Below are 12,983 nucleotides of genomic sequence, written 5' to 3'. Positions count from 1 at the left end.
GGTTTAAAAATCAGGCTGTAGCTGACTGATAATGCCAAGACTGAGGGGTTGCTGGGAATACTGTATAATCTAAAAGAACTCCAAACCATGTAATCATGAGAGAAACAGTGCCTGCAGCTGGAAAGATAAAAAAATGAATAGGAGTAATTCCTGGTTGGCTCTGCTCTAGAGGGGTATGGAGGCAGAGTGATTAAAGTGTCCTGGTTCTCACCAAGAAGCCTACAGCTTCATAGGCAGGCTCTGGAACTGTGCCATAGGCTCAGTTTATGGACCTAGCTGTTAACAGGCATGTAGCCATTCATGCCAGAGAGTCAAAGGTGGCGAAATGGAGAGTTGCCACAAGGATCCCTTGTGTGCTGTTGGCTACAGAAATTGGCTGAAATAAAACTGCTGTTGCCTTGTGGGTTTTCATAGATTCATAGATTAAGGGTCGGAAGGGACCTAGTAGATCTTCTAGCCCGACCCCCCGCCAGGGCGGGAGAGCAGCAAAAAACCCCAAAAAGAGAAACGGGACTCAAACGAGTCCAGCCAGGTAGGCATCCAGCCTCTTCTTAAAGACCCCCAGGGTAGGGGCCAGCACCACTTCTCTTGGAAGTTGGTTCCAGCTCCTAGCCGCCCTAACTGTGAAGTAGTTCTTGCGGATGTCCAAATCTGGTTGCTAGATTCTGGATGACCTTTGATCTGTTTGACTGTCCAGCTTGGCCTGGCTGAGGCCATTGCTTCTAAACTCATGCAAATACACTTGTTTCCACTGCTGTTTGGCCTTCCCGCCTCTCCCTGCCTCACTTGTCTGTTTACTCACCTGTTGGATATTGTCTGAATCCTAGATTATGAGCTTTCTAGGGCTGGTACTGTCTTTGTGTCATTTGTTTGTGTAATGCCTTTTATATGATGGGAGTCTAATCCCTGCTTTGGGTACTGAAGCACTAGTGCTATAGTATTAATCCTCTCTTTCTACCACCCAGTACAATAGCTGGCATCATGACAGCTGGGTGATCACTGTATCAAGTTTTGCAACAAAGGTAAATACAGGAGATGGGGTCAATGAGGACACGGTAGACAGCACTCTTGGTGAGAAGCAGAACATTGAGAGCAAAGAGGCCCCTGATGTAGAGTATGAGGCAACCCTGCCTCCTTCCCACCAACTTCCTGCACTTACCATGATAAAGTGTGAAAGTGAAAAAAGTGTGGATCCCATGCAGGAAAGAAAAAAATGTAAGTCTGTTGGCCCTGGGCTCTCTTCCTTGCTTCATCAAACCTAGATGTGGGTCCATCAGACAACCAAAGCAATGCAAGGGGCAGGGGAGAGCTCAGTTATTAGCACATAGTACTATGCTGCTTGTAGCAGTTCTGAAAATGTGGATTAGGTCCCAGCATGGCAGATGAGTAGGGGTTGGGCCGAAGTGGGAGGCTGATAGCTGTCAGTAGCAAACTCACTGGTGTTCCTCCTAAACCCCCTTTACCTCTTGGCTTCCCTCTCCTGAAGGTTACACCAGCCCCCACAGGGGTTGCCTGCTAAAGCGGCAGCCAGCCTCTAATGAGCACAGGTGTGAAGTTTGCCTGCTGTCACTCTCACTTGTGTCTAAGTGGGAGTGCAGGTAGCTGGTGGTCGGATCCTGCTCATAAGAGCCAATTGTGTGCATGTGCACATAGACATGTTTGGGGAGAGAGCCCAGCTGACATCAAGAAGAAAGAAAAGATGAAGCACCCTCATATTCCTCAGCTAAGAAAGAGTGGAAGGCAAGAGCCTGGCCAACACCAGGGGAGAAAGCCACATAATGAATCTGATTGTCAGCCCAAATACTTAGTGTTAACTCTGAATTTGCTTGATTAATTCAAGCCATTCCCTTAATGTAACTTCACCTGGACTGAAGTCATTTGGGGTTGTCTCTTTATTTTCTTGGTGAAATGCCATGTCAGTGTTCAATAACTAATTAAAACCATTTTGCTGGTGAATGTGTGAGAGTGGGTGTGTCTGCAGTCACATGGAAAAAAGCTGCTAATAATTAATCTTTACTTGTGTAATGTGCCTTTAAACCAAAAGTTCCCAGATTGCTTTGCTGACTGTAAGGTCTTTGGGGCAAAGGCTGACTTCATTCGATGTTTGTACTGTGCAGTGGACTCCACATCCCTCACTTGCATTCTTAGGCAGAGCTGCCATGCAAACAATATATATTTAGATAGTGCCTCACCCAACACTGATGTGCAGCCACCTCTTGGATGGAATGTGACATATAAAAACCACTGTGATATATTGTCTTACAGCATGGGATTCTCTGCCTCAGCAAGAAGCTGATACTTAGCCACAATAGACGGATTTTCTCCTTTAGCTGAGTTGGTAAGTGCTTGTGCTTTCATTGCTGGTGTTCTGTTGCTTGGGATTCAGTGCTGCCAGTGTGTTCACCCAATTTTAGTGAGTCAGAATTGGCCCAGATGCTGAAACCAATAACCATTTTTGCAAAAGGCACAATAGGATCTTTGACTGCAAGTGTTTGTGGAATTTGGTGCTATGCAGCATTTAAGAGATGGCACATCCACTGTCCCACAGAATAAGCCTGTCAACTGTGGACTCTCAGTGCACATTCCTCTGAAAGCAGAAGAAAATTCTATTGTTTCTGCATCTACAACAGTCTTTGGCAACTCCTCTTGGTCACCCTGGTACAGGTACTGTATATGGGATACTGGAGGTTAATTTAATTTTCATGTACATTTTCAAGAGTTGAATGGGGTCTTTGTCTTACCTCTTGGCTCAGCTGGGCTTTTCATAAAGAATTCTTTCCAAACCGGATAGAATACTTTTTGATAATTAGGGAACACCTCAAAACAATGAGAAGCTATCTCTAGCCATTCATTTTTTTCCAAAGGAAAGAGTTTATTGGGGTTATTGATTGAAGGCTTGCTTGTTCTCCTGACTGGAGGAGATCCAACATTGATAGTACCTTGGTGAGTCCTTTGCAGCATCCAACAAGAGTTGTGATAAAGTCACTCTGTCTCTAACAAACACCCTTTAGCAGGCTGCCACATCAGAATCATGAAGACTTACAAAAGGAATAGATAAAGAAAATGAATCAGATGTACTGATGAGTAGAACAAAGATAATAACATGTATCTTGGGAAGTGTAAGGAGGCACAGAAAGAAATGAGCTAGTAGAGGGGTTTGAATGTAAGAGGGGCAAAGGGCCAGATAATATGATTTGTCAGATTCTAAGAAGTGGACCAGGATAATCCCAAGGGCTGATGAAAAGAAGATAGTGTCTGCACTCATCCAGTTCAACCAGGGAGGAAATGAGTCTTGAAGTGAAAGGTATCCCTATAAAAGTGAATTGTGACAGGCAAAGTTAATTCTTCAGCTGCTGGACACCATTCCACATTCAGGAAGTAAAAATGAGCTAAGACTGTGAATGAGGTAGATGCCACCAGTCAACTCCATATAAAACGTTCCCACCAGGATCTGGGGGAGGTGGTTCAAGCACCTACACTGAACACCTTCAAGAGCAAATTGGATGCTTATCTTGCTGGGATCCTATGATCCCTGCTGACTTCCTGCCCCTGGGACAGGGGGCTGGACTCGATGATCTTCCAAGGTCCCTTCCAAACTTAATGTCTATGAAATCTATGAAACCATCCAGTGATTCTACTTGATGAGAAGGTGTGCTGAATATTTCACAAAGAGCTTCACTGACGCACAGGAACTTTTAGATGGACACATATCAGTGGCCTATGCACTCAGTGTCCTGCCACCAGCACTAGTCAGTAGGAAGGTATAAAACCCTGAGTTAGCTCAATAATTCATTCACAGGCCAATGAAAGAAAACTCTTCCCCATGCCAGGCAATCAGTGATCAGTTTTCTGTCCTGACCATCACTGTTTCTTCTCAGTATAACAGTTAATGATGTTCCCACTCTTCATATTGGCCCAGATTTTCAAACAAGCTCAGTTCTCTACAGCAGCTGTCGGGTGCCAGGAATATTTGAAAATTTGACCACCTCAGTTAGGTGTCTGATTAAGGAGCCAGGAATCTGGGCCCCTGTGCTATGAATCAGTTACCTTACTGGAAAACTAAGAAAGTTGCAAATTCTGTTATCTATATTTTGCAAAGACAGCAGGGGAAATGCTGTATATTACACTAGTGCATGTTCTTGTGGGACAAGGTACATTGTTTAAAAGAGGTTTAAATAATTCTGTTTTTAATCATCTAAGTGATCATCATATAAAGGGGACCAACCAAGATGGCATTCGGGTGCCAAACACATGCCCAGGGTGACATGGTCAGGGAGCACCAAACACACACACACATGCACACACACACACACACACACACGAGAAGCCTGTGCTCACAGCAGCGCTGTCCCCCTGCCCTTCCCTGGCCATTCTTACCCCAGGCAGGAGGAGCAGTGCCCAGCTCAGCTCACCCCCAGCCTCCAGTTGCTGTTTAGGAGGAGCTGGGCCGGGCACATGTGGACAGGGTGGCACCTGCTCCAGTCTGCCTGCCTCGCTCCTATACAGCAGCAGCAGTGCGTGCCCACCTGCCTGCGTGGCGCACCATGCTGCTCTGCCTCCCTGTTGGACTGTGCCCCTACCTGCCTGCCTCTGGCTGTAGCAGTGCCACTGACTTTGATGGGGTGCCAAAATACAACTTCACCCAGAGCACCATTTTCCCTAAGGCTGGCTCTGGGTATTTGCAAAGGAAAACTCCCTCACCAGTATACCAGAATTCTTTGACTATATTAATAAAATAATGAATAAAAGTAGGCCTGATTTGGAATGATTTACATGGACTTTTGAAAAAGCCATAGTCAGAGTCCCTCACAAGAAGCTCTTACCATAACTATGTAGTCATGAGGAGAGAGACAGACAAGAAACCAGCTAAGAAACACAGAATAATTGTTGTTAAGGAATCATTCCTGTTGATGAAGCACTGATTTTTATGCTTCCTTGTAACTGAGGAAGGATGGGATATTTGAGGAAACTGAAAGGCAGAGTCATTTTCATTTTTAAGGAACAGAATATATATTTTTAAGACCTTACATAACTGGCCTGTTGAACATACCTCCACACACTCTCAGTAAGGCCAAGAGCCTCACAGAATTGAAAAAGCACTGCTGGGTACTTACATGAACGTTGTAACAGTTCCACCGCTGCCATAGTAAAAGTTAAGAAGAAACAAGCAGGCAAGCAAAAAAAGAGCTTTCAGTAGGGAACTCGCCCCTCTTTGCATCAGAGCCAATCTGTAACGGAGGTCAAAAGAAACTTTCCCAGGGGGAAGGTCACCCCATAGTCACCTATTGCAGAGTTCTTACCTCTTCCTCTGAGGCAAGGGTGTTCATTGCCCTGGCTCAGGGGCCAAATGTGACTTGCAGAGGTGTGTGATCTGGCCCATGGGGTTCCCTCAGGGTCTCGAAATTTAGCAGCAGGGGAGCAGTGACTATTAATGCTGCCACTGCTCCCCCACCACCGAATTTCCAAGCCCCATGGGCCGAGAGACATGATCCTGTATGTGGAATCTGGCTGTCGTGGATCAGTAGGCCTGATCCAGGGCATGCCAGATCAGGCCAATAGACTGGATCTGGTCTGTGGACTGACCCTGCAGTACTCATTTGGCTTGCACGGCCAAAAGGTTGGGCACCACTGCTCTGAGCATCTATTACCAGCCACTGTCAGGGCCAAGATACCACACTAGGGGGATTGCTGGGCTGACCTCACGCAGTAAATCTTCTGTTCCTAGAAATATTGTTACTTAGGACCCAGTCATACACAGCCGAAATCAAATGCAGTGTCACTGCTGAAACTTTACCACTGAGCTTAATGTGAGCCGGCTCAGACCCTTAGTCTACCTGATTCCCTTTCTACTTTAATAAGGACCTTCTTCAAACCGGCAATTAGCCATGCCTGGCATTGCTGGCAAAGATGTGAAGAGAGGAATGAACACTAAGATTGCCACAGTTTTTTGCTCCCAGAGCTGGCCCCTTTAGGGCACAGCTGAGAGCCAGGGATAGGGATGAGGAGTAGGAAGTGAAAAAGGAAAGGGAAGGAAACTTGCATCATAGCAGACTCTGCTGTATCTGCTTGAGGGATAAATTTAGCTCTTGGTTTTCCAATGCTGTCGATCTGGCATCCACGCTAAATGTGCTTTAAAGTGGGAAGAAAAATAATTATATAACGCAAACAAACAAAAATCGGTTTACCAAGAATTTTGTGGAGGCAGGATAACTGCACACACTACTGATTTTTGCCTCAACCACCAATTTACCTTGTCTTGAGGGCACTGGAATATGTTAGAGGCATCCAGTGCCCACAGACTTCTGCCACTTGCAGCCAGGCCTCTACATGTGGCGCCAGCATTTGCTCCGAGTTGATCCTTTTCCAGCTCCTGTGAGGCAACGCCCTTCAGCTCTGACTCCTATTCCTAAATCTGCCCAGGATAGTGCTTGGTCCGTTTGTCACCACCTGGCACCCTCTCTGAATGCAGTTACACACCTTGCAGATATTTGTCTGGCAACAGATTATATTGCTGTGAGTGGCAAGATGACTTGCCAGGATTTATGGGCAGGTTTAAATATTAAGACATAATATGTGTTTCAGGAACCTTTTTGAGAGGGGAGGATAAGGCTCATTTCATAAGCAGAGATGAATGCCAGAGATGAAGCACTTGTCCTCCTCTCAGACACCATGGGCATATGTCCTCATGACACTGAGATTATTTTGGCCAGCATTATGAATTATCTTGGCATGAGTGTCTCAAATCTGCCCCTAAGAAAAGCCTCAGAAATGGTTTCTGCCCTCCTCTACCTCTATCCTTCTCCTGGGGGCAGAACTAGATGTGTACTACAAACATTTAGAGAGGTTGGTTGAGCACAATACTAGTACCCTGGAGGCCTGGGTGCTATACATGGGTTGTGCCACAGACTTAGCGTGTAACCTTGGACAAGTCACTTATCCCTTCAGTGCCACAGTTCCTCTCTGTAGTACAGGGAAAGCCGTACCTCTTAGGTTTCTATTTAGATTGCAGATTCTTTGCCTGCGGGGACCATCTCCTAGCCTGAATTCTGTACTGGGTCCTGCATAGTAGGGCCCTGGTGTCAGCTGGGGCCTCTAAGCACTATAAGGAATCTTTCTCTGAGGCCTTGGGGCCTCAGAGAGACTATTACACCCAGTTCTGACTGTCCTGCCCCCAGGCTAGAGAGAGAGGCATTTGGAGAGCTAGAAGGTTCATTGTGTCGGTACTTGTCTACTCCACGCTGGTTGTTTGCCAGATCTCTATCATGAAGGACAAAGAGTATAAAGATATTTTGTTTGTGTAGTTGCAGGTACCATAGAGAGGAATGAGGCAGCATCTACAGCACCTGGAGACCTGGAACTGAGTTTGCTGACACCAATGACTTAACTACAGTTGTTTGAGGTGAAATGGAGACTAGACCTGGTGATCCTCCCATTATTTCTAACAGAGAAAGGTCACTGTTATGGCTGCCTGAACCAAAGTGTCACTCTGGCTGCACCAGCAGGGCAATTTGTCAGTGCCAGGTCATCTGTTTGGACTTTTTTCTCTCATTACATCACCTCCATATTATTCCTCTGTCACACCTGTCTTGAGGTATAGAATAACCTGCTCCTGAATCCACAGGACCCTGCTGCATTCCAGACGTAAAATAGCTCTGCTAAGTGGTGCATAGGCAGAGAAAATAAAAAGGTCTCTAGGCAAAAGAGAAGCATCTTCTTGAATGCTGCAGTCCCTCAAAAGGTGTTTCTGTTTAATCTGAAATTACAAGATGTAGGTAATTACAAACTGTTTAATCTGGATTACAAACTGTAGGTAATGCAAGAGCAAATAGCTAAAGCCAAGATGTTATAATCAGCTCTGGGATGGATCCCTGTACCTGCAGGAAGATGATTGTGGCATGGGGGCCTAAAATGAGGGGCTTTGTCACTGACTGGGGAGCTGATCATATAAGGAGGGACAAAGTGTAATTTGTGATGTTCAGTGATCACTCTGAGGAAATGAGTCTTACTGAGGTCTGCTTTATTTAGTACCTAGTTGTAACTGACCAGTACTGCATACATGAGCCCTTCTGTATGTGGTTCCAAATGGCATATGCTGGGACCTCTTAAAGGTACAATTTTGCACAAAACCTTTTGGCAGGTGTGTTACATGTCTTCCCCACTGTGCCCCAATAAGGGGCTGTAACAACTCCTATCTTCTCTAAGTGGAATTCTGGATTTCTAGCTCAAGTGGTAGTTCATACCTCTGGCTCAAGCAGTGCATGCTTCTGGCACTAACGAAGCCAGGTTCAATCCCTGGTGCTTTGTCAGGAGTTGACTGTCACAAAAGTGCTCCTGCACTTTGTTACAGCATCTATATGCTGCTTGAGTACTGACTGAAATCTCTGACAAGCCTCTACCTCAATGGACCAGAGTGAAAAACAGCATTCTTTTAATGAGACGGAAAGCATATTGCCTCTTGTTTCACAACAGGCAAACTTTAGCCAAAATGCTCCCATTTGGCTAATCAGAGCTAGGCACTTATGACTGGGACTTCTAAAGGAGCCTCATAGTAAACTGGGTTCCCAAATCCTCTCTCAAGTGCCTTTGAAGACCTCCTCCTTAAATCAGTAACTTGATTTTTCTGGAGGTTCTGAGTTCCCAGTGCCTATTGCAGGAGCAATGAATGCTCCATGCCACTGAAAAATGAGAGAGCTTGCCTGTGTCCTCAAAGACAGATTTAGGTTCCTAACTTTAGGCACCCACGTCTGAAACTGTTGGCCTTTCTGAGCTCAGCTTGAGGTATTTCTACACTGCGATACTCAGTCCTCCCTTCTATTCTGGTGTCCTTTCGCCTACTCAAAAAATGCAGCCCATGTTAAAATAGTCAACTCAAGGAATTTTCTTTCTTCCCTCTTCCCAACTCATTCACATTGACTATTTTTGTCCTGAGTCACTTGGTCTCATTTCAAAACGAGGCTCACAAACCTCAAGTGAATAAAGCCTGTCTCTTGCCTGAAAGAAAAGCAAGAACTGGGTCTTAGAGGTCTTTGCTGGTTGATCTTTCTCCATAGTAGAGACTGTATATCTAGCTTTGTTGAGGCAGCTTGCTCCTATCTCTGCTTCACTGAAACAAGACACAGCTGGGACTAGCCTCCCCAGCTCCTCTTTGCAAGATCTTGATTTTCATGGAAACATAAGTCACTCTGACATTTCAAAAGATCTCTTCAGTGCTGGGGATCAAAGGCTCCAGCACCTTCCATCATGAAACATTGTGCCAGCATTTTCATAACAAAATAGTTGTGTGCCCTGCTCCACAGACATCACTAATGGCAGGCTCAGGGAACACCACCTCAGTACCTGGTAGTTGAGATGTAATAAAGCCTGCTATACTTAGGAGCACATTGGCACTTCCAATTATAAACCCCTATTTTCAGGCTTTCAAAATGGTCTCATTTTAAAATTGCTTTTAGCAAACAGCCTCAACTTTGGGATATTTTTTTCTCAACTTGTTCTTTAAAAAACAACAACATTGTTTTTGACTATTTTGAACTACATGTTCGAAAAATAAACAGAGGTTTGATGGCTTTGGAGCTATTTTTTGTGTTGGTACAAGTTAAAAATAGGTGTGATCTATAAAATTCAAGTTCACAGGGGGCACTATTTCCCTTACTGCCTGACATGTTTTTAGCATGCCTCTTGAGGCATTGAGCCTGCAAGCACCATGACCCAAAACTCATTTACATAATGGACCAAAATGGCTCCTCTGAACTTCAAAGTACTTTTCAGTGTAAACTGTTCATTACAGAGGAAATTCATCCCAGTACAAGAAACTGTCACAAGAGCTGTGCATCCCTGGAGCTTCAGCTGGCCCCATCCTTGTGGAGGGCCCAGAGAGAATAGCGTTGAGGGTCACTCACAATAAGTGCCATCTTTTGGCCTCATCGGGAGGGTTTTCCACTGGTCCTCTTTACATCGTTCACAGGCTGATCATTTTCTTTCTGTCTGGAATGAATTTCCCCCTTACCTCAATGTCATGGAAATGTGATCCATAAAACATTGGATCAAATGCACAAACATTTATCTAGAGCAGAATGGGTCTGGTAAGTCATAGGCATTTTAGAAACAACACTGCCTTCTAAATAAAACACAAAGGAATTAAATGTTTAAAGCCTAACCAGTAAAAGCTGGGAAATGCATAGCTAAGACCACTGTGTGTGGAGGACCGAGCCAATTTTGTACGCCATGGCGGAAGTTATACATAAACGTCAATTTCAGCTTTAAATTTCTTGGCTTTGGTCACGTCCTTCCCAACTGTGGTATAATTTAGTGGGAAGGAGGCTGTATTTGGGACTGACATGAAAGAGCAAGACATACAGTCAAATTCAGACTGGGATACATCCTACTAATACCAAAATACTGCCCCTTCTCCCCCTGGGTGCACAAGATCTGAATAGCAGTGGAGCCAGTATGTCTCTGTTCAGACTGAACCCATTACCCCAAACTACGTGCAGCAAAGCTCCTTTTTTGCGTGGGTTCCACCTGAAGGCAGATAGAGGGGAATTCTTCTGCAGGGCTCAGCAGATCCACAGATTTACAAGCAGCTTAGCTGAACATCACTGTGCATGCAGTGAAGGGTGGAATGGAAATGAATAATTTTTAGACTCCTACTGCAAGCTACTATTTGGGAAAGAAATGGAAGAAGAAGAGTAACACTAGTCTACAATGTATGAAGCTTTCCACTTTGCTACTCACCAATGGCTCACTTACTGGGGTCTGATCTCTCACCTACCCACCACTAGAGCTGCCTGTCTCATCAGACCCAGGCTATGCCACTCTTCCGTGCAGTACTGTGCGGTCGTGAGTTTCTGGCTTCATGCAATAGGTTTCAATGTCCTTCATCACCTGGGCAACTAATAACCAGATCTGTTTGCAGAACTGTGAGAAAAATGGCACATGAAAACCAATGAAACCCAAGCATAACAGTTCTAGTTAAATGAAAGGATGTGAAAGGACAAATTAGCCAATTTTGGTCATTGCAGATTTTTGACACCACTTGGCAGTTGTAAGGCTGCTTTTTTTTTAAGTCAATAGTTAATAAAAAGGAATTAATTTTCTTACTGTTAGGTGAAATTAGCCAAATGACACATTGTGATATTTCCCTGACTTTATTTAATTGTTGGCAAGAAAATATTTCAAAGCAAAGAGCAACTGAGCACCACTGATTTATATTTCTACAGCTTCTCTCATGCATATCTCATGATTTTTCCCCTGCATCCAAGTAGGTACTGAATAAACGCTTTGGTATTCCTTAAGTCAGTGGTGCCCAACATAAGCCCCATGGGCCATATTTGGCCCATGGAGTCACTCGATCTAGTCTGATGGATTTTGGGGGGCATGGCCAGCAGTGGGCATGCTGTGCTGCAGAATCTGGGGCACTCTGGCCCTGGTGAACATGGCTTTTGCCAGCAGTCAGGTGAGCAAAGGCTGCTCGGACACAGTCCCACTTACCCTGAAGCCACCTAGACTGCCACTGTTTGCTTGCCTCTGCTACAGTAAGTGGCCACCTGGTTGGGGCTTCTTGCCCCACTGCTGCTATGATGCCTGCCACTGTGGTAACTGCTGATCCCCCACCGCCGCAGTGGCTGTGGTGGCTACTACCATTGCCCTGCCCCATATTTGGCCCAGCCTGCAAGGAGCCTTGCGGTCCAAATCCAACCTGAGGCCCCAGATAAGTTTGTCAGCCCTGCCTTAAAACACCTTTTGAGGAAGGACAGTAGTTGTCATGGACACGGTCTTCATGCAGTACTGCAGAGCTCTGTCAAACAAAGTTGGTTAGGTCACTTAACCTTCCTATGTATCTAGGCTGACTGCAGTTCTGTTAAATATTGACAGAGGAGAGGCAAGAGAAATCCAGACAGGCAAAACTGTGATCCAGCCTTGATCACTGGGCTAAGACCTTCTTAGATTTATGGTTATCTGACCCGTCATCTCTGGGCAAGTGGTGTCACTGGAAAGCACATTCCCAAGAATTGCTTTCTGAGGAGGAAGACTGTGCAGGGGAGACAGAATATTCTTTCAAGGTCACCTATTACTAATGGGCCTATTTGCAGTCCAGACTAAGTGCTAAGGCAGTGCAAAACTGTAGAGCAATTGGATTTGTGTCTAAGAGCATGGATTACTCCAGTGGCACTGTGAGGCATGGACCTTAGCAACTGAGCTTGTTTACAATGTGTGTTTGCATGTGAGGGAAGGGAAGACAGGAGGTGTGTGAATAGGAAGTCAGGCAGCAAAGACTAGTGTGCGTGTATACAGAAGAATAGTTTTACTAGGTTGCCTCTTGTATAAGTCCCAAACACCTCTTATATATGCCTTTTATTGTCTAAAGAACAGACTCTCTTTCTATCATAAGAGTTGGCTGGTCTTGGGTGGCTTCACTGAAAGATGAGCAACAACAAAGATCATTTTGCTTTGCTAAACTAGGAAAAGCTGGAAAAATGTTTTGTAGCTTGGGCTTAAACATCCATACCACTGCATTGGAATGGAGCCATGTGATTTTCACCGATGTCAGGATTCCCGCTGCTAACTCCTCAAGGAGATACTTATTGTAGGAGTCAGAGTTTTAGGGCCTTTTCAGTTCCTGTAGGAGAGATGTACGAATTAAGGTAGAACAAATGTTTTCTTGCCAGAGGCAGAAAGCTCTGACACAAGTGTCTTACAAAGGAGATTGAAACCATGTCACACCTCTTCAGGACAAGGCATCCCTGAGTCTTTACACATGCTCTGGGGTATCTGTGTGTGTGTGGCAGGGGAAGGTGTTTAAATTAAAGTGGCTCTCAGGAATCTATCTAATTAAAGCAACCTAAGCATCTTGTGTATTCATCATCCCACCCTTCAAAATGGTGGCAGGGGCACTTTAACTAAACTTTATTTGATAAGCTTTAGTTAAAGCGCCCCTGCCACCCTTTTGAAGCAAGGGGACACTGAACGGATGTGACCCTGAGGCT

At 45.1% G+C, this 12,983-nt stretch overlaps 1 long non-coding RNA gene across 1 annotated transcript; it reads left to right on the top strand.

Moving 5' to 3' along the window:
- Positions 1 to 2,087: 2,087 nt before the first annotated feature.
- Positions 2,088 to 9,564, top strand: LOC109304820. The gene is made up of 2 exons (XR_002099476.1): positions 2,088 to 2,338; positions 7,302 to 9,564. It is a non-coding gene; the product is annotated as an uncharacterized LOC109304820 (long non-coding RNA).
- The last annotated feature ends 3,419 nt before the right edge of the window (positions 9,565 to 12,983 follow it).

Source organism: Gavialis gangeticus, unplaced genomic scaffold, assembly GCF_001723915.1.
Source record: "Gavialis gangeticus isolate Ggan-Ray unplaced genomic scaffold, GavGan_comp1, whole genome shotgun sequence".
In the NCBI taxonomy this organism is placed as follows: domain Eukaryota; kingdom Metazoa; phylum Chordata; order Crocodylia; family Gavialidae; genus Gavialis; species Gavialis gangeticus.
This window is presented reverse-complemented; position numbering and strand designations above follow the sequence as displayed.